Raw genomic sequence first — 11820 nt, forward strand, 5'->3', positions numbered from 1 at the left:
GGGGGGGGGGGGGGAGGGGAGGCCGCCCTCAGTCGCTGGTGATGGTCTCCCCCGTATCCATCACCAGAGGGCTAAACGCCACAGGTCTGCGAATTACATAGTCAACACAAAAAAGATGGCGCCATAGAAATCTCGCCCAGGGCGCTAAAACCTTTACTGTCTATAGTAGTTAAATAAGGCTTGAGGGCATGAGACCATCATATGTCCTTGCAAGTAATTTTATGATACTGCTGTAAATTCTGCATTTGCTGTATTATCACGGGCTATATCTGTAAAATAATTAATTATGTTAATATGCTGTCAAATTCATAGTATGGATTATATCTCTTATCTAAATATTATATGACAGTATTTTTATGTTTTTAAATATTTCGATGACCGTGAAAAATGACCTATACGAAAAATTTTGTTATCTCAATTTAAAAAAAAATTTGGAAATAATGACAAGATGTTTTTGTACACAACTATGTTACTATGCATAGAAAGGATGAAAATAATTAAGAGAATTTAATATCCAGGATGTCATTTACTTATTCTTAAAGTTATTTAAAAGTGAGGCAATCTCATTTGCAACTTGGGTGGTCCAAAAGTCTGAACAAAACAAAATGAAGCTGGAAGGTTTGTTTCGAGCGTTCATCGAATGATAATTTTAATGCTCACCGCTATTCGAGACATTTTATCTCTCTATAATATTTTAATGAACCATTATTTGGTCAGATATTTATGGTAATTGGATCAAAGCGATATCTTTAATAAGCTTAATATAATAGTATATTCACGGTATTGACTTTTCCACATTTCGTAATAAATAAAATTGGGGCTCATTATGTTATATTTCATATAAAATTTTGTATAAATAGAAAGCTATTTCAATACCTAACACGGACCCTTACTATACCAAGAGCTTGTTTTTTTTATTTATTACATAACTATACATATACTCTATTACAAAGTAAGTACTTATGTAATTTTTTAGAATTTATAAAACGCCTGTCCGAAATATATAGCAATTATTTAAACACCAAGAAAAGGAATACTTTTGGCACGTTGTAAAACATTTTGTCTTAATGTTAAGATTGTGTATAAAATGTTCTGATTCATGAATAATGTGTGAATTTCCGTAACAGTAATCGTTATCCTTAAAATTGTACCTAAATAAATTTTGTATTTAAGTAGGCGCACCTTGTTGGTTTTAGATTTAAAAATAAATACCTTTGTGCTCACTAGGTGGCGCTATTGCGGGCTCTTTTTTCATTCTGACAATTTAACTTTTTTGTTGTAAATAATTTTTTTACAGTTAACGTCCCAATTTAAAATATTTCTGATTCGTGGCTGCAATTTAAGTCTATATTTCAGTAGCATTCAGAGATAATAGGTGGCGCTGGGATGATATTTTTTCAGACGGGAAACTGTAAACGAAAACGTAGAAAATAGACGAGATAACGGTAACATATATAATGAAGCTTTGATGAATAAAGAAAAGTCAGCAGCTAATATAATTTACTATATGTACAAGTCTTAAATTCGAAGTAAATATCAAAAATTAATATAGATAATAATTAATGAGTTAATCAGTACCGTGACTCTTTCGCCTTTCACCGCACGCAATGACGCTAACGCGAAAGATTTGCAACGATATCGGTCCTCGGTCTTGGATAGCGGTGTCTCGCTCGGCGCAAGCAAATTAATAAATGAATACCATATTCGAGAGTAGAGCTACGGCGACGATCTGGCGGCCGAACACCTGCGTCTGCGCATCTCGACACAGCCAAGCAAAAATATACTTTATTATGAAAATGATAAGGTTGTAAATCGATTGTGTTATAAGTAACATTCTCATTACTGATCACGGATGTAACAAACAAACTATTCAAAACTCTGTACCTTGAACAGCAAAGTTGGGTTTTACGCTTGTCACGGCCGCTGAGATTCCTTAGACGGGAGAGTTATGGCCTTTATTGTTACTTTTTATGTTTTTCTTATTCGTCAGGTAAAAGCAAACAAGAAATTGTATAAAATAAACACACGAACGTTTCACTGTTGTTTTTTTAACTTTTATTTATTGTGACCAATGACCTTAAGATAAAGTTAAAGTGCCTTTTCTCTATTTAAGTTCAAGTAACAACTGCATTCGAATGTAGAGCTTTGTTTTCATTAAACTAAAAACCTGAATGTCTTAACAGATATTAAATAAATATTATAGGTAGCATTAGCTAAAACAAGTTAATGTAGTTCTTTTAGTTTGACTGTAACTTAATTTTTAAAAGTTCGTTAAGAAATAATAAATTCATTAATAATAAAAACGAATGAAACAAAAGAAATAGAAATTTAAATTAACTAACTCACATAAAAACATTTTAATCCCAAATTCAATCGACTATTAAGTAAGATTTTATATATTGTGTTTTCAAAGTAAAAACGAAATTATCTTTTCTTAAATCACCAAGTTTATCATGGTTCTAATTTAAGTGTCCTTTTTTTCAATGTGTTACTATGTATAATATCATGTTTCGCCAAAAATTAACACCTTTAAAGGCAAAATGTTTTCCAAATATATTCTCTTTTCTTAGTCTCAGTGATCCACCGAGAGATGGCGCTGTAAATTCTGATATAAAACATTTTTACAAATGTTCAATAAAATAATAAAACTCGAATAAAAAAAAAATCAAGTTGAATTTGATGACAATTTTAATATTAAAGTGAATAATGTTTTAAAGAATTTTTTGAGATAAAAATTAACTGAGTTTAAAAATTTCATTTAGAGTTCTAAAACACGATATTAAAATTTTTGTTGTAGCTGAATATATATACTAAGCAACAAGTCAAGCGGTTGAGGTTCCGACCAGTTCAATTATCGGGATTACATGCTGAACCTATATGGTTCGTTCATCCTGTGGAAAGTCCCCGGAGTCAGGGCGGAAAGCGTCGTATTGTGGTGGATTCAGGCCGGGCTCGGTGCCATAGGGAGGGAAATTCTTGACCCGTTTGGTGTCGACCCGTAGCGTTGCTCAGAGCAAAGATAATGTTGTTAGAGATGAAAAAATCTCAACAAAATGGGGCTTACTCGGTTGGAACTTTCTTTTGTAAAACTTGGTTTTAATTGGTAACTTTATTAGTACATAATATTAGCGAAATTTTATTTTCACGCACTATTTTCTTGGGAATTAGATTAACTTTAATTTAAATTTACATTCTATTGTTTTAAAATTAAAACATGAAATTGTATAAAAATTTTAAAGATTAAAACGAAAAATCCTCTACAATAAATATTTAATAATTGTTTTACAAAGTTAAAAAAAGAACAAAAACAACGTACGGACATTGCCCCCAGAGAGATTTGAACTCTCGACCCCTGGTTTACAAGACCAGTGCTCTAACCCCTGAGCTATGGAGGCTACGTTCAGCAGTGGCAGAATATATATTTATAAACTTGGATTATCATAGTGTGACTAATAGACTTGTTTGAACGAGCTGTTATAAGATGCGGCATGATAATGCAATGAGAAACATATAAATACATCTTGAACATAAATTACTTAAAATTACTGTACGAAATAGTAACTGTGGGTTTTTGAACCCAAAATGAAAGTTTAAAACAATTTTATAAACTTTGTTTTGTCGAAGATAACGGTAAAATGTGTATTATTAAAGTACAGGTACGATGTAGTTAATTCCGGTTGGGACTATACTTAGTCGATTAAAGAGAGCAAACGTGGTGAACTGGTGAATAAGCGTTTAATTCTTAAACCAAAGAGATGAACTTTTGACCCCTTGTTTACAAGACCAGTGCTTTAACCTCTGAGCTATGGAGTCCATGCTTTTATTAGAATAATTTATTGATATGCGTTATCAGTTATAAATTTTGTTTTTTAAAACTATGCTAATAAGTCTGTGGTGTTCTATGTTTGAATAAAAATATTCTCCGTGGTGACGACATCTTGGGGAAACCCATATCTAACATGAATATATAATAAGAGTAATTTTCTTTTAAAACTAGTTTTAGTGTCATCAAGGACATAAATGTATTATTAACTTACTAATATATGCCAAAAAATTGTTGTTTTGTTTCTATGTAACAAAAGAACGACTGAACGGATCTGAATAAAAAAGAACAGTTAGATAACTGGCTGGAATAACGCACAGACCACTAACACATTTTTTTTAATTACACCCAATTCCAGTCGTGGATGTCTTGTAAGCGTAATGCGTATTTAGCTTAACGATCTTCATAACTTTATTGTGTAAACTAAACCTTAAATTTCTAAGATATCGAAAGATTAATCCAGAAACCGTATTTATGGATTTATTATTCTTCTCACGGCGTGTGCTGGTGATAAATCTAGTACATCGTAATCCTGTGCGCTTACGCAACATGGCCAGATGTGCAGCACTCCTTCTGTAAAATACGCACGTAATGTTGACTAACAAGATGCTGTACAACATGCTAATGTCTACAAGTGGCAACATCTCCGACATATCTTGCAATCAACTCTAAACTGAGGCTCTATGAATGAACTACTAATTTATACACAATAATTTGTCAATATTTAGAGTTTTGAGGTTCGTAATGCAATTCAGAATTTGTACTGTTCTAAAATTGTTGCTCTAAGTATTGGTAGGGTCAGCATATTCAGTGTTAGTAAATGACAAACGAATCAATTAAAGATGCTTTTCCCGTAACTTGCTGACTCCAATTAGAGAGTTTTACTTAAAGTTTAGAGTAAGAAGACATACAATTAAGAATTATGTAACAGAGAGTAATAAATATAAATTTCTCAAGGCTATTCATAAAGGAATCTTTCATTTAATTTGCTTCTATATAATTTATCAGTAGCTTGCGTAAAACCGGATATTTAATTTATCCAAAATTATTAAGACAAGTTTGAACGATGTTACGATTAAGTCTTAGGATATTAAGTAACGTGGCGCATAGGCGCATGTCGCATGGGCCAAGACAGATGTCGAGCGGACACTGCCCAAAAGCGGCGTCGTCTCACGCTATTTTGCATGCTTCAACCCAAAACGGGATACGAATGCCGAACCTAAGCAAAGCTATATAGGGTACTGGTGGGTTGACTTAATCGATATTGAGAAAGTTCAATACGGGCAATAGTTGTGAGAACAGTTCTTAATTGTTTTGTTTATTTAAAAAATTGTCAGAGGAGTAAGTTTAGATCTTACTAATATTTTAAATGCGAATGTTTGGATTGATCGATGGACGTTTGTTTGAATGTATCACCGGAACGGCTGAATAGATTTTATTGAAATTTGGCACACATGTAGAGCATAGTCTGGAAGAACACATAGGCTACATATGTTTTTTTTTTAATTCCACGCGGACGAAGTCACGGGCGACAACTAGCTGTGTATATTTCTATTATATTGGCTTTTTTGGTAGCTTCAGCAATTTAAAAATGATGAATGAAATATTGATTTATTTTATAATTTCCCCTCTATTTGATCAAGTGTTTGATGTTGACAATGTCTTTATTTAATTTGTAAGAACCTAATTATCATTTTAATGTTGGATTAGTTTCGGTATGAGATAACTTCATTCATGGAATGATGTGGCCTCCATGGCTCAGGGGTTAGAGCTAAGGCCTTGTAAACTAGGGGCCAAGGATTCAAATGTTGTTTTTGATGTTATGTAAAAGTTCTAATATCATATTTTTAAACTCGAACAATAATGAAAAGAAAGTTTCTATGCCGTTACTATATTGCAACTCTATAAAAAGTGTTAAAAATATCTTTTATATAGAGTTACAATAAATAACAATTGAAAAAAAACCGTAATAAAATAATGTATCATACTACGATAGTTGTAAATGTAATATTTGAATGATGCAATTACATTTAAAAGTTAACGGTAGCTAATAAAATCATGAACGCAATCGTAAACCGACTATAAAATAGAAATAATTATAATGGATTTAATTCAGTTAGAATCAATTACGACCGCCTACCGTTATCAAAGTGAATATTTTGTTATTCCGTATTTACTTCCGATTCCGACCACGCAATAACAAAATGTTTGTAAATAAAATGATTGCCTTCGAACTAAGTTTTATTTAATAAACTTCGCTTTATCTATTCATTCATTAATTTGTTACTAATAGTATATAATTGTTCTATCATAAAAGAAAAAAAAACTCCAGTAGGGGTAATTGTAGGAAATAGGATGAGAAATACATTCGTCCGTCTCTTTTGTAACCACTGTCCATGTAGCGTCGAGTGTGAATTTCATTATTCAATTACATTTGGCTGATTTAAGTATTTTTTGATATACCATGTAGCCTCCATAGCTCAGGGGTTAGAGCACTGGTCTTGTAAACCAGGGGTCGAGAGTTCAAATCTCTCTGGGGGCAAATTCAATTTAATTTTGCCTATCAACTAATTAGCGAATCTTTTGCAGCAACAGGAAACAAATGCTATCCATTTTGCTAACTATTCTCATTCTCAATAACTATGCGATGAACAGAAAAGAGCAGATTTAAATTGATCACAACATCCATGTACGTCGCTACAGATCTGGTACGAAATTGTCGATGATTACTGGTACGTCGGTACAACGCCGCCGGCGCTTTGTACCGCAAACCGATAATTTAACGTACCGGTAATGTTCTTGTTACCTTTTTACGTTTATTTTAAGGCTGATCGACCGACCTTAATTGGTACAGCATGTGGGCGACTGGCACGTCACGCGCTACCCGCATACGAATAACTGTATCCAGTTATTTTTAATTTACCTAGCTGTTTCGCGGCTTCGTAAATACGATTGCAGATAATAAATATTACTTATACTGGCCAGTATTATTTTTTTCTTTCAAATACTTCTGACTAAGAGGTTTTATTGAAATGCTCTTCATAGATTTGTATTTGACCAATATGCAAGAGACATAAATTTCAGCGATTACTTGACAGTTTTGCTGATAAAATTATGATGTAATATTAGATGTATTGTCTGTCCTAAATACATGAAGAGATAATAATAATGATTATTGTTTCATTATTCCTTTCTTTAAAAAAAAAATAAAAGATTTGTTTTATGTACAGCTAATATGCTTATTGGCTTAAGGAGGTTAACACATTCTAAGTTAAATAATTGTTTTGTCAAACGTTTTATAAAGTAAGTTGTAGCATCTAATTACAGTGGTCATTGTCACAGGAAGAACTGAGTCCAGTTAATGAGGAAGCAATTAGTAACGTTTTGTCTGCTGTCTGTACTTGATACAGACGAGTGGGCTCCAATGAAAGACTCGTGTCCAATTTGCATAGTACATTTTCTTTATAGGTTTTTTTTGTAATCAATATAGGTTTATTCAGCCTTTGGTTTTATTAGTGAGCTGTCGCCCGTGACTCCGGTCGCGCGAATTAAAAATGAACATAATAGGTAGAGATTTATGTTCTTCTAGACTATGATTTATATTTACACCAAAATTTAGCGCGATTCATTCAGCCGTTCTATATATATTTTCAAACAAACATCCGTCTAAACATTCGTATTTATAATATTAGTATGAAGTATGATTAGTTAATACAAAAACTAACGACGCACGTTACTTATTGTTTGAGTTTGAATGGGTGAAGTCATTGTTTGTTCTCTTTAAAAACAATACCAAAATATCAGAACTAGATTCAACACTTCGATAGAATAGCATGATTATTCCTTCGCCTGTTGATATTTTCTTTTTGTTCAACTTACTCCGCATACCATAGATGTGATTCACAAGCGCGTAGGCCCGAAGGTACATTTAAATCCCTAGGACATATTTCACGGAACAATATCCACATAACGCAGGCTGTCCCACGCTAATCTTCCAGTCATAAAGCATGAGGCACACAACGCTCCAGTTGCAGCGCTATATCGGCGCGTATAACTGACGGGCCCGATAGCCAGTTCTGACTTGCAATTAATTTAACTCGACTTTGACCATACCTCATTTTGCTACCGGTCCGCGCTATCTATCGATACAGATAAAGCTTTCGCATTATAAAAAGTACGGGCGATTGGGATCGCTTTTGTCTTTTTATTTTTTGTGCCAATGATGTTTATCGCGTTAAGCCGGTGTGGCCAGTATTATGTCTTATGTTACATATACTTTTATTAAGGCTTTAACTTTTTTATTTCCTTTTCAAAAATTTATGTGAGAACAGAAGTTTTTTCCTAAGTAAATTTCGGGTATTTATTTTGTACAAGAATGATTTTCCTGACTGGAACTATGTCGGATGGACTTGTCACGAGCTCGGCATGTGCTCAACCAAGCGCAGCCAGAGCGCCGTGAGCGAGGCCGCACGGGTCTCAGCTGACGCCGTATCCGATGTCCACGCCTCGCATGTGACCGATCAAAGAGCGGCATATTGCGTGTGTACATGTCCTTATTTCATCCTTCATTGCTTCCGGCGGTTTAACACAAATCTGTCTTGTTTATTTAAAAAATAAAGTGTTGTAATTAAAAAAAAATATTAAATATGTTTTGGTGGTTGGTAAAGGGATAGAGTGATTGTAGGACATTACCAAAATCACGAAAGATCTTTACGCTGCCACCCATAGGAAAGTGCGCAAAACAGTTTATCTTAGTCCACTATTTGGCGGTAAAGGTTCAGTAATACAATGAGCAAATTGCTTTTGACACATTTAAAAGCCTATATATAATAAGTATGATTTAAAATGTAAAAATAATTTAGTTCTAGTTATTTACAGTACATAATATACTTTATATATAACAATGTATAACAAAATTCATAGCAAATGCACGTCCTTCGAGTGTTGCAATCAATTAAAATGAATCATGTCTGCTTTGTTGTTTATATAAGTTGTAATTGTCACACTAATTGCTTTTTGCGGTCACGAGTAACACAACGCCGCGTCGCCTAGAACTCATTACCTATGTTAATGATTAATGTTTTATTTATGTTGTTATAATTATAAAAAAAATCATTAGTCATTGTGCAATAAAAATTGCCATACACGTAGACGGGTAATTTATCTTAACTATTACTATAATTGTTAGTAACAATTAACTGTGGCCCGGCTCGCCCGGTGAAATACCACTACCACACAGAAGTACGGCGTGAAGTGGAAGCAATTCCGCGTTTCGTCTGATGAGTGTGCGTCCCGGAGGCCTAATTTAGTCCTCTTTCCCTTCCCACCCTTTTTCTTATAGGGAAAGGATGGGTAGTGGAAGTGGACTTTCCGGATGAGAGGATGCATGGGAAGGGAAAATATTTTCTTTGCGTGCATCCTCTCCTCCGTCGATTGAAGGTGGGCGACGCATATGCGGTTACGTATGCCTATGGGCAGCGGTCGCTTCGCTGTTTTAACGAATTCAGGTGGCGGCTAGCTCGTTGGCCTCCTTATGATATAAAAAAATATTGTACAAGTTTTATTTTTATAATAGTTTTTAGGGAGTAAATGTAGCACTAAAGTCGCTATAAAATCAAGCATAATCATAAAAAAATCTGATTCATTAATAGTGTGTTTCTGACACCGAAATCTAAGTAAAAACATATCGTCAAGTCTGTTATTGTATTTCACAAAACAGACAAAAAATGCTTTAAACGGAGATTTCGTTCTGAGAATCCCGCGGTATTCAAATCCTAGATTTATGATTAAAAATGAATCTGTATATCAATTAAATTTCTTCAAATGCCTGATAATTTCATTCGATTTATCCCAAATTCATATTACCTTAATAATTATGGCATAATGACATCGATTAACACCGCTTACGTCAAAGTAAGAATATATTACACGCATCACTGACACTTCCGTGGGTACGTCGATAGAGCACCCCCGCGTAAGCGAGTCATGGGACTGATTTTATGGTAATTTTTAAATCAGAGAGAATTTTATTCATAACATTTAATTTGGTCGTATTGTTTGTGTGTAACAATAGAGCACAAGTTTCCGTTTAAAAAAACCGTGAGATTCGTAATAATGTTTTGTGTTAAAATTGAGAGATTCGGTTTAGTTATAAATTTGGTTCATTATAACCGATGAATACGTTGGTATATTAAAATATGTATACTTTAGTTAACTGATTATTGTAAAGTAAATTTACTGACCTGTTATCAATGAGCAGAATGTTCTAAGTAGTATTAGTTATGTCATATAGACAAGTGACTTCGATTCACCGCTGGAGTTGTTACATTGAACTGTAAAATGAATTGTAAATTAAATCAATTGGGTATGAAGAAAGCCATGTGTAGATCAAAGACAAACATCCTGGCTTAAGAACCTACGCTAATAGTTCGGAAAGAGTAGGTTTTTCAGAGCCGCGGTGCCAAGGGTGAAAGTTGGCTTAATGATTGCCGACCTTTGTGAAGACAAGCACAAAGGTCGGAAGGAGAAGAATGCAGTAAATGTCTTCTGTAAATAAGTCTATAAAATTGAGGACAGAGGCTAAGTTTCATGATCTTCTACATCCTGTATTTAAGTTGTTATTGGCAGATGGCGCCTGATAGAAATTAATATGGAGGTATCAATCTGTTTCAGTTTGTATTGATTATAGTCTGTGCAATTGCACCAGTTGGATTTAAACCAGTTTAGAAGTCTGTATTTTTTCTTCAGACTTGTTGCATTAACGGCATTTACACGATCGATCTGTTGATTGGGAACTGGTTTGCGATTGTCGTGGAGGCGTGAGAAGGGTGACTGTTGGGATATTCTCATGAGTGACGTCAGTACGCACCTGCATCGGAACATACAAAAGGACAAAGTCGCCGAAGTGGCCGTCCACTTCGGTTTACCTACATGTCCAGACAAGTTTCGATCTCAAGGTTTCTCCTTTTACTACATATGAAGACGAATATAAACTGCTCATCCGTTAAACTATCTCTTGCAAAACAACGCAATTTATCGATTATCATTTCAGTAAGCAGTAATGTTTGTTTTTAGTTATAAAAACGGCAGTTCTTACTTACCACACAAGAGGTTTTGAAACCTTCTTTGTCGTTCGATACGCTGTTTCTTCATTTGATATGAGGATTTTCGGGTGTAATTTGTGTTATTTAAGTACCCAATTAGATTATTTAACACCTCCACCGTCCGCTGCTGCAAAATAAGTTAAATTATTATAATAAAGAAAACACCATATAAAATTTTATCAGACAAGACCAAATATTATCAAATTACGTCTGACCTTGACCTTGGTAATTGACCTAGTAGACGTAATTTGAATCACTTATTTGTACGAACATTTCTCTAGCGTTCAAGGCGTTGTTATCGTCGATAACTTAATGAAACCTTAATGTCTTCTTAAAAAAAAGACAAGCGGCTGGTCTTATCTCATTAATCCTATGTGTACTTTGTTGCAAGTTCAAGTAAGAGCAAATCACACTACAACAATTGCACGGCACAAAGTATAATCATGAACAATTTTTGTAAAACATAACCTTACTTAGTAATTTTTCTTCAAGTGTGTCATTACATTAGTTGTTATCCGAACTGCCGTATAAACTCATTTTCGGACCACACAAGGAACTAATTGCAGGAAATGAAGTATACTGCAACAGGCATCACAATTACCACGGTTGAAAGAATTAAATTAAAAAATATTAGGCAGACTTCTGCCAATTTTGCTTAAGCAAAACACCACAATCATTTGAAGGGTAATTTGTTAAAAAGTTTTTGAACACAGATTACAAATTGTTTATAGCGAAAGCTACAATAGATTAAAAAGTTTTTTAAAATCTTTTTGACATGAAACTTCACCTAATTTGATATTACCGCTATACCTGTTTAGTTAATTTATTCTTAACTAGCTATCGACCGCGTGTCCGTTCGCGCGTAATTAAAAAAAAACTTAATTAGTAGTCCAT

At 33.9% G+C, this 11820-nt stretch overlaps 1 protein-coding gene and 2 non-coding genes across 3 annotated transcripts in view; 1 reads left to right on the forward strand and 2 right to left on the reverse strand.

The window, feature by feature from the left end:
• LOC106121373 (esterase E4-like) overlaps window positions 1–11016 on the reverse strand; it is a 34435-nt gene extending 23419 nt beyond the window's left edge. Inside the window, exons 1-2 of the mRNA XM_013317023.1 lie at window positions 10924–11016; window positions 10066–10155 (exon numbers count right to left, since the gene is read on the reverse strand). The gene's annotated coding sequence lies outside the window, so the exon portion shown is untranslated. The remainder of the gene's footprint in view (window positions 1–10065; window positions 10156–10923) is intronic.
• On the reverse strand, window positions 3323–3395 carry TRNAT-UGU (transfer RNA threonine (anticodon UGU)). Its single transcript has one exon. It is a non-coding gene; the product is annotated as a tRNA-Thr (tRNA).
• Window positions 6293–6365, forward strand: TRNAT-UGU (transfer RNA threonine (anticodon UGU)). The gene has a single exon. It is a non-coding gene; the product is annotated as a tRNA-Thr (tRNA).
• Window positions 11017–11820: the final 804 nt, after the last annotated feature.

This window comes from Papilio xuthus, unplaced genomic scaffold, assembly GCF_000836235.2.
Source record: "Papilio xuthus unplaced genomic scaffold, Pxut_1.1 DF826945.1, whole genome shotgun sequence".
Lineage (NCBI taxonomy): Eukaryota > Metazoa > Arthropoda > Insecta > Lepidoptera > Papilionidae > Papilio > Papilio xuthus.